The following is a 19,946-nucleotide window of genomic DNA, read 5'->3' as shown; positions in this document are numbered from 1 at the left end:
TCGATCCGCAATGGTGTCTGGAGATGTATGCCTATCTGACCAATACGTTTGGGCCATCATAGTGGAATTGTACCTGTGTCCTGACATTCGAGGACCTTACTCTAAAGGATACTCTTGATTAACTTATTTTCAACCCTGCTACCATATCTGTCCTATTACACTTATAGGGGTCAAAACGTTGATTGGTATTCATTGCAATGTTACAAAACTGTACTTTAAACCTGACACCAGCTGCTTCTCCATTTGAGCGGAGGAGCGTCTCCCCCTGCTGTGGGCACAGCAAAAGTGAAAAATAAAATCTCAATAAAGTGACTTTATTACCATTTCTTTTTTCAGCTCAGCCAGCCGCGGGAGCTCAGTGTTACGGCATTTTAGGCGGATTGGGAGCAGGGAGAAGGGGTGCCTGGCTACACCAGTTTAAAATGCGCGTGTCACTTTGGCCGGCTGTCTTGCAATGGCCAGCCTGACATGCGCTGTTTAAACTCCTCCAACCTGAGCTGTTATACAGTCGGATGGATAGAGAGCACAGGCCTCTGGTACAAGAATGAGCAGTGAGCCAGCACGCTCTAACCAATCCAAGTGCTGCTCTCATGATGTGTAACAGTATGAGAGCAGCATCGGAAATGGACAGGGGAGCTGGCTCTGGGGATGCCACCAGACCATCCTCGAGAATTAGAGAAAGCAGAAGCACCAGAACACTAGTGTCTAGGCTCTTGTGCACTTTACAATCTACAAACACTACTACAGGAGACCACTTGAAGACACATACACAGAAGTAGCTGCTGGGACGACGGGCCAAAGCAGAGAGAGCTCTGAGGGTCTGGAAGTGGGCCTTCAGTCAGAGAGCTGCATTGGCCAACCAGGTCTCAGCCATGCCAGCCGGGTTCCGTCCCATCCCGGGCAGCGAGGTAAGTGTGTGGAAGAGATAGTTCTCGGGAAAAAATACACGGCCCCTGGGGTGTTGTTATCAGTCTGTATTTTAACTTCAGCAAACCCAGAGCTCTTCTGTGGTGCCCTGGAGCTCTCTTCGGTGCAGTGTGTGTTCGGGTACTGCTATTAATGATGTTACCTCAGGCGCAAGGTTAAGACACAGCGATGATTGAGAGGTAATTGTGTGTTTCATGGGACACACTGTGGGCTGATGTGAACATACATGTCTGGGACATTGCTACATAGTTTGTGTAAAATGTTGCAACAAGATACACTCTCAGGGTTGCCAGGGGACCCTGAGGAGGGATATTCACCCCCGCTTTATCCTGGTTGCTTCCCCGGCACCCAGGCATATCCCAAGTCCAGAGAGGGCCCATTGAGCACCAACCCTAATTGGTGTGCGCCCACCATTTTGTCATTGGCGTCTACAAGCACTAATTGACCTAGTCGCCCATCCCGTGCTATGTGTGGGGGCGTAACTTTAAAGATAAAGTTCCTCACCCACTCTTAAAGTATCCTTTATTAGTAAAGTGGGAGGGAAGGGTAAAAATATATCTAAGGGTGTGAGGAGGTTATACAGTCGGATGGATAGAGAGCACAGGCCTCTGGTACAAGAATGAGCAGTGAGCCAGCACGCTCTAACCAATCCAAGTGCTGCTCTCATGATGTGTAACAGTATGAGAGCAGCATCGGAAATGGACCGGGGAGCTGGCTCTGGGGATGCCACCAGACCATCCTCGAGAATTAGAGAAAGCAGAAGCACCAGAACACTAGTGTCTAGGCTCTTGTGCACTTTACAATCTACAAACACTACTACAGGAGACCACTTGAAGACACATACACAGAAGTAGCTGCTGGGACGACGGGCCAAAGCAGAGAGAGCTCTGAGGGTCTGGAAGTGGGCCTTCAGTCAGAGAGCTGCATTGGCCAACCAGGTCTCAGCCATGCCAGCCGGGTTCCGTCCCATCCCGGGCAGCGAGGTAAGTGTGTGGAAGAGATAGTTCTCGGGAAAAAATACATGGCCCCTGGGGTGTTGTTATCAGTCTGTATTTTAACTTCAGCAAACCCAGAGCTCTTCTGTGGTGCCCTGGAGCTCTCTTCGGTGCAGTGTGTGTTCGGGTACTGCTATTAATGATGTTACCTCAGGCGCAAGGTTAAGACACAGCGATGATTGAGAGGTAATTGTGTGTTTCATGGGACACACTGTGGGCTGATGTGAACATACATGTCTGGGACATTGCTACATAGTTTGTGTAAAATGTTGCAACAAGATACACTCTCAGGGTTGCCAGGGGACCCTGAGGAGGGATATTCACCCCCGCTTTATCCTGGTTGCTTCCCCGGCACCCAGGCATATCCCAAGTCCAGAGAGGGCCCATTGAGCACCAACCCTAATTGGTGTGCGCCCACCATTTTGTCATTGGCGTCTACAAGCACTAATTGACCTAGTCGCCCATCCCGTGCTATGTGTGGGGGCGTAACTTTAAAGATAAAGTTCCTCACCCACTCTTAAAGTATCCTTTATTAGTAAAGTGGGAGGGAAGGGTAAAAATATATCTAAGGGTGTGAGGAGGTTATACAGTCGGATGGATAGAGAGCACAGGCCTCTGGTACAAGAATGAGCAGTGAGCCAGCACGCTCTAACCAATCCAAGTGCTGCTCTCATGATGTGTAACAGTATGAGAGCAGCATCGGAAATGGACCGGGGAGCTGGCTCTGGGGATGCCACCAGACCATCCTCGAGAATTAGAGAAAGCAGAAGCACCAGAACACTAGTGTCTAGGCTCTTGTGCACTTTACAATCTACAAACACTACTACAGGAGACCACTTGAAGACACATACACAGAAGGAGCTGCTGGGACGACGGGCCAAAGCAGAGAGAGCTCTGAGGGTCTGGAAGTGGGCCTTCAGTCAGAGAGCTGCATTGGCCAACCAGGTCTCAGCCATGCCAGCCGGGTTCCGTCCCATCCCGGACAGCGAGGTAAGTGTGTGGAAGAGATAGTTCTCGGGAAAAAATACACGGCCCCTGGGGTGTTGTTATCAGTCTGTATTTTAACTTCAGCAAACCCAGAGCTCTTCTGTGGTGCCCTGGAGCTCTCTTCGGTGCAGTGTGTGTTCGGGTACTGCTATTAATGATGTTACCTCAGGCGCAAGGTTAAGCACAGCGATGATTGAGAGGTAATTGTGTGTTTCATGGGACACACTGTGGGCTGATGTGAACATACATGTCTGGGACATTGCTACATAGTTTGTGTAAAATGTTGCAACAAGATACACTCTCAGGGTTGCCAGGGGACCCTGAGGAGGGATATTCACCCCCGCTTTATCCTGGTTGCTTCCCCGGCACCCAGGCATATCCCAAGTCCAGAGAGGGCCCATTGAGCACCAACCCTAATTGGTGTGCGCCCACCATTTTGTCATTGGCGTCTACAAGCACTAATTGACCTAGTCGCCCATCCCGTGCTATGTGTGGGGGCGTAACTTTAAAGATAAAGTTCCTCACCCACTCTTAAAGTATCCTTTATTAGTAAAGTGGGAGGGAAGGGTAAAAATATATCTAAGGGTGTGAGGAGGTTATGGTCATATGATTCTAGAACACCAACATGTTTCAGCCCTGTTCTAACGGCCTATATGAGGTCCTGGGCTTTCGTCAGGTGGGTAGCGAAGAGGTCACACCCCCAATGATGTGACTAACGTGTGGTTAATATTGGTAGCATGTAATTAGCATGCATAATTTATAAAGATGTACTTGCCGCTGTTGGGAATTACCTGTAACGAGAAAGTACAGTGTACATTCCATCAAGTGCCAAAGAAGATGCTGCCATACTGGAAACAGAGAATCTTGCATCCGGAATAATGATTCATACCAATGTAGTCCCAGAAAGTGCATTCAATCTTTTAACTCATAAGGGTATGGATGTAAAAGATCATAGCATAGTTGGTGATCCCAATTATACACTCATGCATGCATGCATTCATCATTGCGTTTTTGCAGCCACAAATATTGTGGTACTGTTGTATGCCATTGTGTGTACAAATAGCACGGCCATAAACATTTAGTATTTTAACCGCTACATCATATCTCCAGACCATAGCCCTCATGTCACTCTTTCACTCTGAGCAGTTTCCCATGTGTAATCCCCAAGTTAAATTGTTTATTAAAAGTAGAAGCGGGTCACTCACCCAAATTGAGTGGGACATGTGTTCCCACGGGGGCATGAGGAGGAGGCGTTGTAGTCACACTCTATAGAGCGGGGAGACTGGAAAATGAAAATAAAATTATTCATTACAAATTTAAAAGTAGTGTTTCTTCATAGAGGCAGATTACAGGTGGAGTACGGAGCCTATTGCACCAGATGCTAAGAGGGGTTTTAGAACTGACTTACTTCATCAAAGTTCCCATCCCATCTGAATACCTAGATATGGCTCAGCTCCGATGCTTGTGGTGGGTGGCTGTTTGGGGCAGCATGTGTTGGATACCTGTTGGAAAAAGGTCTGATCCGTCGATCGGTGCTCGTGAAATGCCTCTTTTTTGAAAGACACTCCGCCCAAATTTACTAGCAGGGCGCCAATATGTCGAAGGCCGGACTCGTTTGAGGATAGATGCGGGGTAACCTGCCTGCATGGTTACACTCTGTTCGGCGTCCAATGGCCGGAAGTACGAGCATTCTGGCTATGCACATCTACGTGAAGGAGCCGTCTCAAGCACGTCTAGGTGTAAGACGCTCTCCTCGTCTTGGAAAGAGGGCAAGGCTGGGCGTGCTGATTGGGGCATGTCATTAGATCCATCTCTTTCACTATTAGTATAGTGCTAACGGGAGGGATTGTGGTCAATGTATTTGGCCTAAAGAAGTGCCAACGAGCGATAAAGGTGAATTGCTATAATAAAAGGGTTGCCCGTGTTGCTGCTTTTACTAAGAATTGACTATCATTGCAGGCAATCCAAAATAAAGGGGTTATGCCAGATTGTAGACACTGAAGGTGTCCGTTATATTCTGTATGTAGAATATAGGTGAATGGTGGTGCAGCATAATAAGAAACATGTCGAATATAGGTGGATAGTGGTGCTGCAATCTATAATACATTATTCAGCTGGGTCCAAGGAATATCATCATTTAATCCTCTTGTATGCGTTTGTAATCTATGCACCTACCGTTGTTCTTTTGTTAGGAGTATTTTGCTATTTTCCGGTTTGGGGGTTACTTTCTCTATAATTGACCAGGATATGTCGGTGTCATTATGTTTAATTTCAAGAAAGAGGGCTGGGAGTTTGGTGTTTATTCTTTTGCATTTATAGTACCTCTGTGCTCTCTGATACGTAGTTGAATTTTTCTTGCAGTTATCTTGACATATTTTAGGTCACACATGCATGAGATGATGATGTATATTACATTTGTATGTACTCTCTGTTCCTAGAGAGCAGTCAGTCTAATGTCAATAGTTCTAGTATGGGACGTGAAGGGAAAAGACTGAGCAGTTCCCACATGGGAAGTGTCCTGTGACGGGGGGCAAGTCCCATAGCCTTCTCTGGCGATTCGTATTGCCGTGTGTACTGTTGGTATGCACCAATCTGTCTCTGATACTTCTGTTTCTCTTGAAAGAGAAGAGTGGTTTATCAAACGCCAGTTAGCTTGATGTTAAAATGCACCAGTGTTTTTTGTAGTGCGTTTGATCATGTGGATGATGAGTTATATAGTTACAAAGATCAGTGACTGGTTTGGTCATGGTCTCAAGTAGGGCCTCTCTAGGGATGTTACATGCTCTTTTTTGGGCTTTAGAAATAATACGTTCTGGGTATTCACGCTCTTTCAGTCTTTTGGAAATGTTGTCAGCTTTTTTTTTTATAGTCATAAGAATTATAGCAGTTACGTCTAATGCATAAGAATAGGCCTATTGGCAGATTTTCTCTCAGTGCTTGTGGATGAGCACTTTTGAAATGTAACAAGCTGTTACCATCTGTTGGTTTTGTGTAGAGTGAAGAGCTCAATTTTCCATCTTCTGCGATGATGTTTACATCAAGAAAAGATGCCTGTCTGTTGTTGGAAGTCATAGTGAAGCATAGATATGGGTTTCTTTCATTGAGCCATGTGTTGAAAGTTTCACTCGTATTGTCGTTGTCACGCCAGATCACCAGAATATCATCAATGTATCGCCTCCAAAGGTGTATATGGTCTTTAAAAGGGTTGTTGGTCCAGATGTTCTGTTCTGCGAACCAGCTCATGTACAGACAGGCTATACTAGGGGCAAATGTACTGCCCATAGAGGTCCCGTGGCATTGCAGATAACTCTATTTTTCAAAGCTGCAGAAGTTCTCCATCAGTGCCAGTTTTGCAATGCTCCATAATCCAACTGATAGGGGCTCTCCATCTCCAGTCTTCTTCCTGTAGGAGGTCCTATATGACTCGTAGACTTTCTTACTGTGGGATACTTGTGTATAATGCCTCCAGATCAAGGCATAGTAATGTTGATTGCGGCGGTCATAATCTGTTTCTTGTAGAATGGCCAGTAGGTGCTTAGTGTCTTTTATGTAGGATCTGGCCTCGGTTACCAGCAGTCTAAGGAACCAGTCAGTATATTGGGATAGTGGCTCCAGTCATGCCGATGCCTGACACTATGGGTCTTATAGGTGGTGGCATCCTTCCTTTGTGAATTTGTGGGGTAGTGTAATACCGCAGTGTACTAGGTTCGGTTGTGATAAGGAAGTCTTTTTCTTTTTTAGTTATCCAGCCTTTTTCTGTTGCCTCCTCCACCAGGCTGTTAATCTTCTTCTGTTTTCGGCTGGTGGGGTCGGCATGGAGAATGGTGTAGTGCCTATTGTCCTGAAGTAGGGATAGACAAGCTAGTCTGTAATCTTCTTTGTTCTGTATAACAATTGCACCACCCTTGTCAGCAGGTTAAATCACTATGTGATTCTTCTTTCTGAGGGTATTTAGTGCTGTGGTCTCTTTATTTGAGAGGTTCCATTATGTCGTGTTATTCTGTTGTTATGTCGCTACATCTTTTATTACTGCTTCTTCAAAAGCCCACACTTCTGGGGGTATTGTGGAGGGTGGCGGGTTGAAACTTGATTTTTTATTCAGGTTGGTTTAACCTTCTGCTGTATTCATTGGAGGGTTGTTTTGGAAAAAGTCTTTGATACAAATTCTTCTGAAGAAATTGGCCAGTTCACATCTCATTTTGAATTTAAACAGGTCTGTAGTAGGAACAAATCCTATTCCTTTATTCAGGACTGTTATTTCTTCTTTTGTAAGTGTTTCTTTGGAGACGTTGACGACCATATTCATTGGTTGCTCAGGCCTGGTTGTTGTAGGTCCCGGGTCCGCCTCCATGTATTGGCTCCTTCCATATCTTCGTTGCTCCATTTGACACATCTTCCTCCTCTTTGTCCTCTTCTCCCTCTTCTTTAACCACCTCCTAAAAAATGTTGATTGGGGTGGAAGAACGGTATTTGTTGCGGTGGTGGAGCACCTGGAAATGGTTGGGGAGCGTAATTACCTAGCCAGAGCATCACTTGTGGTTGGTGGTAGGTGGTAGGTGGTGTGGGGATAACTTCCTCTTTGTTGTCTGCTTCTCCCTCTTCTGTTCCTATTGGAGTTATAGTTATCACTTGACCAATCATCTATTTCAGAAGATGTTGATCCAGTCACTTCTCCCTGTTGAGTCTGCATCAGACTCATTTTCCTGTTGTAATCATCCTTAATATAGGGATAAATCCTTTATTTATTTTATACAATTTATAAATCGTGCAAATACCCATGGGTGTCTCGGCTCTACGGACAGCGAGCATGAACCGTGATTTATAGACTATTGGCTAAAAAGCCATGTTTTTATCATTTTCCTGAAGGCAAGCGGGGTCGGGCTGGTCTTGATATGGATGGGGAGAGAATTCCACAATTTGGCGGTGGCTTTCTTAGTGCGGGGGATCCTCAACACGTTCGCTGTAGATGACCGTAGAGATCTGTTGGGGGTATAGGCACCAAGAGCTTCCTTCAGGCACATAGGTCCAGTATTGCGCGTGGCTTTATAAGCGATGCAGAGGGCCTTTAATTTGATTCGGCTTCTTATAGGAAGCCAGTGAAACTGGTGCAGCACTTTTGAGATGGATTTGTACTTGGGGGTACCTGATAGAATCCTGGCAGCTGATTTCTGGACCAGCTGTAATTTGTTGAGGACCTTACTCTGTGCATTCAAGAAGAGACCATTACAATAGTCAGTTTTTGACATTACTAAGGTACTGACAAGGGTCTTTCCAGCACTGAGTGGGAGGAATGGTAAGAGTTTTTTTTTATCATCCTCAGAGTGTAAAATGACGATGAGACAACTGTGTTGACATGAGGTGCGAAGGACAACTTGTCATCAAATATCACACCCATGTTTCTGACCTTAGATACAGGAAGAGGAGGTGGTCCCAGTTTGGTAGGCCACCAGATGGGGGACCAACCCGGGGATAGTTTGCCAAAAGTCATTACCTCTGTTTTTTCAGAGTTTAGCTTTAGGCAATTGTCAATCATCCACGTACTGATGGCCATCATTCCCTCCTGAAAATTGGCTGCGACTGCTCCTCCATCATTGTGCACTGCGAGCACCAATTGTGTGTCATCAGCGTAGGAAGTGAGACCCATCCCGTGTGCTTTGATGACTCTGGCCAAATCCAACACATAGATGTTAAATAGTGTCGGACTCAACGATGATCCTTGCGGCACGCCACACGGGAGGGTAAATGATGGGGAGTTAAAAGTGCCAAGACTCACTGATTGGGTGCGGTTAGAGAGGAAGGAGGCTAAGAGGGCTCTACCCCTGTGTCTGATACCGACGGTTGAGACACGGTCAATCAAAGTAGCGTGGTAGACCATGTCAAATGCCGCTGACAAGTCCAGAAGTACCAGGACGGCGGCCCCACCTTGATCTAGTATTGTCCTGATTTCCTCTGATGCCTTAATGAGGGCTGTCTCGGTTCCATGGCCCTTACGGAAACCAAATTGGGTGTCATCCAATAAATTGTTTTCTTCAATATATTTGGACAACTGGGAGTTGATAATTATTTTTATTTTTTTTGCTGGGAATGGAAGGCTGGCAATGGGCCTACATTTTTTTGCATCTGTTGGGTCAAGATTGTGCTTTTTAAGCGAAGGTTTGATGATGGCCTTTTTCCATATGGGCGGATAGTTGCCTGTTCTAAACATCGCATTGCAGATGTTAGAGAGGTTGGGAGCTATGATCCTTTCATGTGAGAACTTTTTTAGGTCTTTCTGGAGTTTAGTGATTTTGCTATGTAATAGTAAATATTTATGGTCTGAGATCTCTTTATTGACTTCATCCAATTTCTTTTTGTAAATGGTGATTCTGACCTGTCTGTTTAGTGCGTCTTCACTTGTCTTAATTTTGATCGGTAAGGCATCAGATAAGCGTTTTGCAGTGTTGATAATAAGTATTAACCAATCTTGTGTACATCGCCATGCGAAGAGGGAACATTCTTTTATGAATAAGGGGTCCTCAAGGAATATCCATGGTTCATTGGTCACAATGAGTCCTGAGGGGGCAGTGTTGCCTCACAGGTACTCGGTCATGATTACCCTGTGTAAGAGGGTTTTCATTTGTTCCCTTTTTAGTTCCTTGACCTCATCCCAGTTCTGAGCTTGAGCCAAGCTCTATGTGATATTCATGTCTGGTGGGAGGGAGGGAGCAGCTAGGATCAATTATGCCATCTCGTCTGTATAGGTGAGTGCTAGTTGTTCCATCATTATTAAAACAAAACGTGGGTACACACAGGTAGACTGAAGGTGAAAGGGTGTGGTAGAGAGCGGGAGTTCAGGACAGGTGTGTCAAGTGCAGAGACACCCTACAGCTGTGTACTGCTCTAATATCTTTAAGAAGTTAAGGGGTGGTAAAACCTACGGCCCTTAAAGGGTAGAGAGATCCTCTAATATGACGATGGAGGGATACGTGTTCCCTGTAATATACTATTGAACAAAAAAGTATCCCACCCGGAGCTCGACCGGTTCCTTTGGAAATTAAAGTGGGACCACTGGTATGCCGTGTGATGGCGCACCCACTGTTATGGGTGGGAAGGGAAAGTGACCCTTTTCTTTATATAACCCTCACCCACTCTAGTAGCGGCATGTTTTATCATCGGGTTCACGTATGAAGATAGGGTGTGTGGGGGCATAACATTAAAGATAAAATTCCTCACCCACTCTTAAAGTATACTTTATTAGTAGAGTGGGAGGGAAGGGTAATAATATAGCTAAGGGTGTGAGGATGTGATTGTCCTCAAGATCTTTCAGGAGCTTAGTCCTACAGAAGGTGAAGAACCCGAACCTGAGGTTGCGGAACCTGATGTCGAGCAGCTCACCTAGGACGCTGGGAAGGATGCCTTGAGCTCCTTCCCGCTAATTACAGTCGAGCAAACTAAAGAACTTCTTCTGGGCCTTAAATCTGGTGCTCCGACGGATCCTTGTATGCCCTCCTTATTCAAACTGGCTCTTGACCCAGTAGCTAACTTCCTCTGTAAGGTGTTTAATACCATACTTTCCTCTGGCAGCTATCTAATTATCTGGAAGCAAGCTATAGTCTCACCACTTCTTAAAAAACCTAACGCTGGCCCTTCAGAGTTTAAATATTTTTGTCCCATCTCCCTTCTTCCTGCCCATGGTAAGATCCTGGAAAAATTCATCAACATTGAATTTATGAAATACATTGAATACCAGGAGTTCTTAGAACGCTCTCAGAATGATTTTCGTGCCAGTCACAGCACCAAGTCTGCTCTTATTACGGCTACTGACCATATTCGCGAGCAGGTGGATCAGGGTGGATCGGCGGTGTTGATCATGCTCGACATTTCGGTGGCATTTGACACTGTCTGCCCGTTGCGCATGGTTCAGCGCTTGCAGGAAGTGGGAGTCTCGGGTAAGGCGTTGCAGCTTCTCCACTCCTTTATGTCAGGGAGAAAGAACATTGTCAGCTGCAGGATTTAGGAGTAAGGGCCTTTAGCCTTCCCTGTGGGATCCCCCAGGGTTCCTTCTTGAGCTCCACCCTCTTTAACCTTTATGTGACGCCCCTGGCCGAGCTGGTGAGATCATTTGGGTTCCAGGTGCTTTCCTATGCAGACGACACGCAAATCATTGTTTCCATCTCAAATGATTTGCAGCTGGTCGCAGAAAAATTCAATCAGTGCATAACCAGCATTATCTGTTGGATGAAGGGTAACTCACTTAAGATTAATGTGGACAAAACCGAGGTATGGTATTTGGCTCACAGAACTCCATCTGGTCAAATGCCTGGTGGCCTACAGACTGCGGTCCCTTTCCTGTCCAGGTCAGGACAGCTAAAAACCTGGGGGTCACATTCGATGAGGGTCTGACCTTTAACACTCAGGTCAGCCACACTGTCAGCACCTGCTTCTATATCTTAAGAACCCTCAGAAAGGTGCTGCAGTACATTCCACCTGAACTGCATCGGTCCACCATCATTGCACTTATCACCTCCCGGTTGGACTACTGCAATGCTCTGTACCTCAACATCAATGCAGCGTCCCTGGACAAGCGTCAGGTCGTACAAAACGCAGCAGCCAGGTTGAACCTTAACATCCCTAAGCACCAATTAGCCAGGGAGGGGATTCGCACCTTGCATTGGCTTCCCATTAGGAAGCGAATCTCCTTCAAGGTCCTGAGCATGGTCTATAAAACCCTACACAGCAAAGGCTTGTCGCAGTTGAAAACCATGTTCAAATGGTATATCCCCGGAAGGACCCTGAGATCCTCCACCCAGAAAAAACTGGTCTCTTCGATATTCCGTACGGCCAGATGGGGATTCTCTTCTGACTTTCTGAAAATTGCTGGAAACATGGCTTTTCTCATCCTAGAGGGCGGCTACATGCTTCTTTCTTCTTCCCGTCTGCCCAGTGTCTTGACACCTTCGGGTATAAGTGCATTCTATAAATTGTATCCTATCTTATCCTATCCTATGACCCTAGAACACCAACATGTTACAGCCCCGTTCTACCGGCCTATATGAGGTCCTGGGCTTTCGTTAGAGTGGGTAGCGTAGAGGTCACTCTTCCAATGACGTGACTAACATGTGGTTATTACTGGTAGCAAGCAACTAGCATGCATAATATATAAAGGTGTACTTGCCGCAGTTGGGAATTACCTGTAACGAGAAAAAGTACAGTGTACATACCATCAAATGCAGATGAAGATGCTGCCATACTGGAAACAGAAAATCTTTGATCCAGAATAATGATTCATACCAATACACATTTGAACTTGCGGATTACACATGGTATACTGCTCAGAGTGAAAGAGTGACTTGACCCCCATGAGGGTTATGGTATGGAGATATGATTCATCGGTAAAAATACTAAAGATATATGGCTGTACTATTTGTATGCCCAATGGCAGACAACAGTAATGCAATGATTAATGCATGCATGCATGTGTGTATAACTGAGATCACAAACTATGGCATGATCTTTTACAAATATACCCTTACAAGTTAAAAGATTGAATGCACGTTCTGGGACTACATTGGTATGAATCATTATTCTTGATGCAAGATTTTCTGAACCCAGTATGGCAGCATTTTCATCTGCACTTGATGGTATGTTCACTGTGCTTTTTCTAGTTATAGGTAATTCCCAATAGTGGCAAGTACATCTTTATATATTATGCATGCTAATTGCATGTTACAAATAATAACCACACGTTAGTCACGTCATTGGGGGAGTGGCCTTTTCGCTACCCACCCTAACGAAAGCCCAGGACCTCATTTAGGCCAGTAGAACAGGGCTGAAACATGTTGGTGTTCTAGGGTCATAGGACCATCACATGCTCACTCCCTTAGATATATTTTTACCCTTCCCTTCCACTCTACTAGTAAAGTATACTTTAAGAGTGGGTGAGGAATTTTATCTTTAAAGTTACACCTCCCCACACCCTATCTTCATAAATGCTCCCTGGAATATGACTGAGCCCACCCTGACCTTTAAGAGTTGGGGAGAACTCGATGATGAAGTATGCCACTACTAGAGTGGGAGAGGATTATATAAAGAAAATGGTCACTTTCCCTTCCCACCCATAACAGTGGGTGTGCCATTACGTGGCTTACCAGTGGTCCCAATTTAATTTCCAAAGTAGCCAGTCGAGCTCCGGGTGGGATACTTTCTCGTTCAATAATATACTACAGGGAGGACGTATCCCTCCATCCTCATATTAGAGGACCTCTCTTCCCTTTAAGGGCGGTAGGTTTTACCGCCCCATAACTTGTTAAAGATACATTTGTGTTGATGGGAAAGCCTAGACTTTTGCTTCCTCTGAGGGAACCACAATTGTTTCAGATTACGCTATTGAGGGGCATGATTATGCACAGTATTTTTATGTCTCCGTTGCAAAATCAGCACTATACCCACCATGTGCAGAAGTTTAAAGACAAAAAAATAAGAAAATAACAAACGGCTTGTTGTTGCGCGTGTTAAGAATTTGAGAAGATACTGCAGTTTAGGGAGCAAGCCAAGGAGAGATTAACACATCAGCCCTGGGACTGAAGTGAACAATTTTTGGTGGTGAATGTGCACTTATGCACTAGCAGTATACAGTTACTCAGATGGTATAGAGCCATCGGGCAAAATGTGCTGACCCATTGCCCCATGCTGTATGCTGTAGTGGATGGAAGAAAAATGTGAATGACAGATTAACAGACCAATAGAAAACTAGCACTGACTCAAAGAACCTCTATGTATGTGTTTTCAGGAAAACAAGTCTAGTGAGCTAGCTAATGCTGTCTCAAAGGCAGCTCTAGCAATAAGACATGTGCAGTTTAGTTCCGCAACACGCCCTTGACCCGATGAAGATCCCTAACAAATACAATTTCTACAGCACAAACGGCACTGTTCCTAGAACAACCCCAGGGACAAATGTACCTGAATCATGAGCCGAGGCTCCTTCCCTGTCAAATACAGTCAGGAAATGAAGGGCGCTCCTAGGCACATGCAGCCTGTGACGTGCACCCCCTGTGAACCTCTCGTCTCATACTCGCCTCCTGAAGCGTGTGCCGTGTTTGGAGCTCACCACCATGGGCATCCTCAGCAGCTTGCAGTCCTGTGCCATTGAAAATCTTAGACACACATAGCCCTGTACCAGAGACTCCCTCAATCAGATGCACCACGTGCCAGTTATACTCCACCACATGCACATAGTTATGGCATGTAACAAGTAGGACCAAGAACTTTCCCCGTGAAGAACCCTGCTAGCATTCCTAAATGGATGTGGGAGCAAATGATGATGTGGGGTGGTGCCATCGGACTGCAAGTGAGGGTGGAAACAAGGGAATTGGGGAGTGAGGGCGGCAGAAGGGGATATATGTAGAAATGGGGGAGTGTGTGTGTGTGTGTGTGTGTGTGTGTGTGAGAGAGAGAGACAGACAGAGAGAGAGAGACAGAGAGAGAGAGACAGAGAGAGAGAGACAGAGAGACAGAGAGAGAGACACAGAGAGAGAGAGACAGAGAGAGAGACAGAGAGAGAGACAGAGAGAGCGACAGAGAGAGCGACAGAGAGAGCGACAGAGAAAGAGAAAGAGAGAGAGAGAGAGAGAGAGAGAGAGACGGAGAGAGAGAGACGGAGAGAGAGAGACGGAGAGAGAGACGGAGAGAGAGACGGAGAGAGAGAGAGAGAGAGAGAGAGAGAGAGAGACAGAGGACTAAAAAGTGTAAAAAAAAGAAACACTTCCATCTATCCACCCAGGATCTGTGTCAACTTCCCGTTATCCACCAGGATCACTCTGACACTTCTCTAATTTAGAAAGGAGTTGAAAACTAACATCTTTAAAAAACACTACATCACAATACATGAACCATTCCCAACCCAGCTTCATCTCATCTCTTTTTGACTGTATGCTTGTCTTGACCTGTACAGCGTCCTGCTGTCTTTTGGTTATGTTCAAGCTATAGAAAATACCATATACATACATACAACACTCTTACAATGTGAGACTAAAATGCTTCTGGGTGGAACAAACATAACAGAGAGGAGGAAAATCAATGAATCAGGAGCAGGGAAGTGAGATAGACAACAAAACCATCCACTCATGAGCAAGGGGCTGACCCAAAGCACCCTCTGTGCATACTGGAAACAGTAGATCTGGTCGAGACCTGAAAAGGAGATGAAACATCAATGGAAAGCCAACGACAGAAATGAAACTGCTTCACACAATCAAGTCAACAGAATTCTTACCTTAATGCCAAATGTGTGGGTTGTTAATAAAAAGGTACATTTGTCTGAATTTCAAATCTTAATTCAATATTGAACCATCTTGGTTTTGGTGATTTGCATTTTCTATTGCAAACGCATATTATGCATAACAATAAGACGATATTAAGTCCTCCAGAAGGATTTGCAACTTTCTCAGCCTCATAGTGGAGTCTTCTAAACAGCCCACCAACCTGCTGTCCCTCTGACGTCTGACAACAGCGCCCGGTGATGTGTAAAAGGCACGGTGAGGAGCCCAGAGAGACATAAGGAAGGAGCGTGCTGATGAAAGGATGCACGTTTGGAGAGCCGCCCCAGTCGGGTGGCTGCGCTTTAAAAGGCTGGCACTGAGAGCTGGGAAGAGCTGAAGTCCCCGACGCATCCCGCACTGCGAGCAGCAGCCCACCAGGGGCTGCACACCACCCACGGATGAGACACGGCTGGTGACTGTACCTTGGGCACCATGAGGAGGGCTCTCGCAGCGCTGAGGTAGGAACCACACATATTCAATATTAAAAGGATAAACCTTCAGGGATAACTCAGAGCTGCTTAAGTGCTTCCGAATCTAATGCTGGGCTTGTGGTGTTTTGTTATTCCCATCAGTTCAGAGGTACAAAGGGGTTAATTGTCTCTGTACATTCAATAAACTGGAAAATACTATTTTGCAGCGATTTGTTATACTAAATGGTACGATGAAAAGATGCTTTCAGGACACGCTAATAAAAAAGGGAATAAATATAATTTAAAACAGTCTGCATTTAAAGCTGATAATTGGCCGGGGCGTGGCTATCAATAGTGCAGCATGTACAGTGGCACCGGGTCCAGGGTTCTCAGGAGCACCTAAACTCTGCCTATCTTTTACTATCCAACAAGTAGATGAGGGGGCAGTTGCTTTGCGTGTACCTCGCCCATGACACCCTTGGTACCCACTTTACTTGGTAAATTGGGCGGGTTGTCATATTTGAGTGCTCTTCGAAGCCATGTTTGCTCGATGGCGCTTAGAAATAGATTGTCTGCGAGACAAAGGTTGGGGCCCCGCAAACAAGCGTTGTTGATATTTAAGGGCATCCATCTGTAAACTGAAGGCTTTTTTATGACTCTTTGATTAATGAGAGAGCTCTGTTCTCATATCTTTTCTGCACACTGCGATGAAACTCGATCGTTCTGTTTGATGAAGATGAAAAAGAGCCAGAAATAGATCTTATGTGTAGGATCTGCGACGTGTAGCGGTGACTAGTGTGATGCTGAGATGTGCGAACGAGCATCTCCCACGGTCCTGCACTGCAGCATCCTCAACCAAAGTATCATGCTGTCGAGCATGTGCAGTTCTCGTTCACTCAGCCTCACACATCAATGTAATTCATATTGTTTTCCATTTTGGAGCTCTTGTGATTAAGGATGGGCGGTGATAAATGTAATAACATGTTTTCTGTGGCACTTTTTATTTTCTGTATTACAGAGAAATTCCATTAATTACATTATTCGCTGCACAAATCATGTTTCAGTATCTAAAGTTAAAATATAAAAAAAATGAAGGAAAAAAAGACTTATGCATTGGATCGCAGTGTAGTGTTTCTATCTTATGTTAATCATTTGGAGAACATATGTTGGTGAACATTTGGTGAACAAATCAACGCTTTTGACTTAAATGTGCATATTAATATTGTAGTGACATGATTTTCCATTTTCAAGTGGCTAAACCTCACTGCCTATAGGGTAAGAGTTTGAAAGCATCCTTATGTTTTATGTACTTATATACAATCTGTCACTGAAGTTCACGCGCACTGGTACAATTGGATATCGCACGTTTGAATGTAATGTAGAAACCTACATAATCCTACGTAGATCCTGTTAACTGATAGTAGGAGCATGTGTGTTGATTTATTTACTTGGAATTTATGGTAAATATATGGACTGAATATTTGAATTTCTTTGATTGTGGCAGATATAATCTATTTGGATGTTGTTCTTCATTATCAAACCATGGTCCAAATCTAGGGAGGTGCCCTTATGCACAGCTCCCAACGAAGAAGCATCATGTTATATTCGCAATAATTAAACTATAATTCGAAATAACGCTAGACATGATTGCAAAGCCATAACATAATGTATAATGAGTTAATAGCAAATAATATTGAATTAAGTAATTCCTTTTAATTCATTTAGCTGTTGTGTTCATTATAATTAAATTGTGATTCTCCTATTACCATGAGTAGAGAATCTAGATTTCATCAAAGACACGGAGGCTAACATTATGCATATTACTTTTAATGCGTCCCCAAGCAGCCGCGTACATCATAAAGCAGAAAGGTTCCAGAACAGAACAACAAGAAACACACAAAAGGCATGAGGACATAACAATCAGCCTCTTTTAAAATGTGGTATAGAGTAGGATAAGTCCAATAAACTTTAGAGTCCAGAGAAATTCTTTAGACCATCATGAAGCGAGGGATGAAACGGTGAATGAACTCTTCCACAGATAAAGATCATGAAGTTTATGAGAGGTTATCTGAAAAAGAAGAGAAAGATATAAGAAGGAGAAGAATGGTAAAATTCAAATGAGGAGGAAAAAAAGTGATTAAGTACATGTAAGAGAGAGAACAAGTAAGCATTTATAAAAAACATCAATAATCATTAAATGTACAGAATGAAAGGTAAGTCAGAGAATGAAATAACAATATAATAACATCACAATGAAATAGCAATATAAGTACTGTATGCCAAAATGAACCACCCAGGGGAAAGGGTGGGAGGGATAATGTTAGCCTCCGTGTCTTTAATGAAATCTAGATTCTCTAGTCATGGTAATAGGAGAATCGCAATTTCATTACAAGACCGGAGGCTACCATTATGCATGTTGGTAGCTTTGTAGGACAACATCTGACATATGAGTGATTAGTTTACAGTAATGCTTTGCAAAGGCAGTAGAATTAGACCAATCAGCAGCTTTAAGAATATCATCCAACTTACCACCTGACCAGAAGGATTTACTGGCCATAAAGCCTCTGATAGAGTGAGGTTTAAATATATTCAGATCGATACCTGTTAAATTCATAACGATTTTAACCCATCTAGCAATAGAAGCCAAGCTAATACCTTGGTGAGGTTTAACAAAGGAGATAAGTAACTGATTCACACCAGAAGGGCGAAGAGAACTCATTCTGCGGTCATATTCTTTCATACAGTCTACAACACACATTTTTTTGCAAAGGTCAAAGCGTGGGTAGAAAATAGAGTCAGACATAGTCTTGGTTCTTCTATACAACTCGAAATTGACTCCAAACATGTTATAGGATCTATATGAAATATCAAGAGCTTTAACATCAGAGACTCTACGACAAGATACTAAGCAAAGTAGTGTAGCGAGTTTGATGGAAAGATTCTTTCTGTTCAAAAAGGTTATTTTCAGGCCAACTAGAGAAGAGGTCAAGAATAACTTTGACTTCCCATAGAGATTAGTATCTTGGTTTAGGAGGTCTCCTAAGTCTGATACTTTTGAGGACTCTACAAATAATGTTATTTTTACCTACCGTTTTACCATTCATCAGAGCATGGCCTGCGGAAATAGCTGATCTATAGCAATTGATAGATCTGTAACTAAGACCCCTCTCGAATTGTTCGACAAGGAAATTAACTATGTCAACGATAGGTGCCTCCACGGGATCCAGGTTCCTTTCCAAGCACCAACGTAACCAAACCTTCCAAATGTTGTTATACCGATAGTGTGTACCGGGGACCCAAGACTCACTGAGGAGAGTTGAGGCTGTCGAAAGTCCTGCGAGATCGTTGGATTTCCTGACACTCTCAAGGCAAGAAGCTTCAAATTCCCTGTTTGGACTAGAGGTTGAATATGACCGTTTATGTCTGAAAGTAGATCCGTGAGGGAAGGATTAAGGAAGGGAAGGTCGTAAGAAAGTTCTAGAGCAGTGGGAAACCAGGCTTGGGATGGCCAGAAGGGAGTCACTAGGACAATAGAAGAGCGTTGATGCCTGACCTTCTGGAGGACTCTCTGTATCATGGCGAAAAGGGGAAAGGCATAAGCGCTGATCCCTTCCCAAAATTGGAGAAATGCGTTCACCGCTAGAGCACCCGGGTCGGGCATCCAGCTGAAGTAATTCTCCAGTTGAAATGTTAGTCTGCTCGCAAAGAGATCTATTTGGAAAGGACCCCAAAAATTGTTGAGAGAATTGAAAACAGAGGTGTTGAGCTTCCAGTCGCTGTGATATAAGAGGAACCTCGAGTTCCAATATGCATATAGGTTTGATTTTCCCGGGAGATATTCTGCTCTTAGAGAGATCTTGTGTTCTAGACAGAACATCCAAAGTTTCTTGGCTAGATTCGAGAGGTCTGCGGATTTTGTACCTCCCAGACGGTTTATGTAGGCAACAGCGGATATGTTGTCCATTTTTAGACTAACTGATCTGCCTTGAAGAGAATGTTTGAAACTCATTAGAGTATAAAGCCCGCCAGTGAGCTCTAGGAAGTTTATATGGAGAGAAGATTCTTCTTGAGACCAGACTCCTCCTGTGTTCTGATCCAGGAAACAGGCACCCCAGCCATGAAGGCTGGCATCTGATTCTAAGACAAAGTCTGGTGCTGAACCAAAGTCTGCTCTCCCGTTCCAAGCGTCTAAATTCTCCAACCACCAGGTCAGTTCCAACTTGGCTTCTTGGTTCAGTGAAACACGATCTCCATACCAGAGACCTGATCTCAGACCCTTCGCTTTTATCATTTGGAGGGCTCGATAGTTTAGGAGGCCTGGGAAGCTAGCTTAG

The 19,946-nt window shown here is 44.4% G+C and overlaps 1 protein-coding gene across 10 annotated transcripts in view; it reads left to right on the top strand.

Moving 5' to 3' along the window:
* The window catches only part of ABLIM2 (actin binding LIM protein family member 2), a 918,768-nt gene that overhangs the window by 501,076 nt on the left and 397,746 nt on the right, over positions 1-19,946 (top strand). The window lies entirely within an intron of this gene.

Source organism: Triturus cristatus, chromosome 2_2 (genome assembly GCF_964204655.1).
Source record: "Triturus cristatus chromosome 2_2, aTriCri1.1, whole genome shotgun sequence".
NCBI classification, from domain to species: domain Eukaryota; kingdom Metazoa; phylum Chordata; class Amphibia; order Caudata; family Salamandridae; genus Triturus; species Triturus cristatus.
The sequence above is the reverse complement of the archived record's forward strand: the minus strand, read 5'-3'. Positions and strand labels throughout refer to the sequence as shown.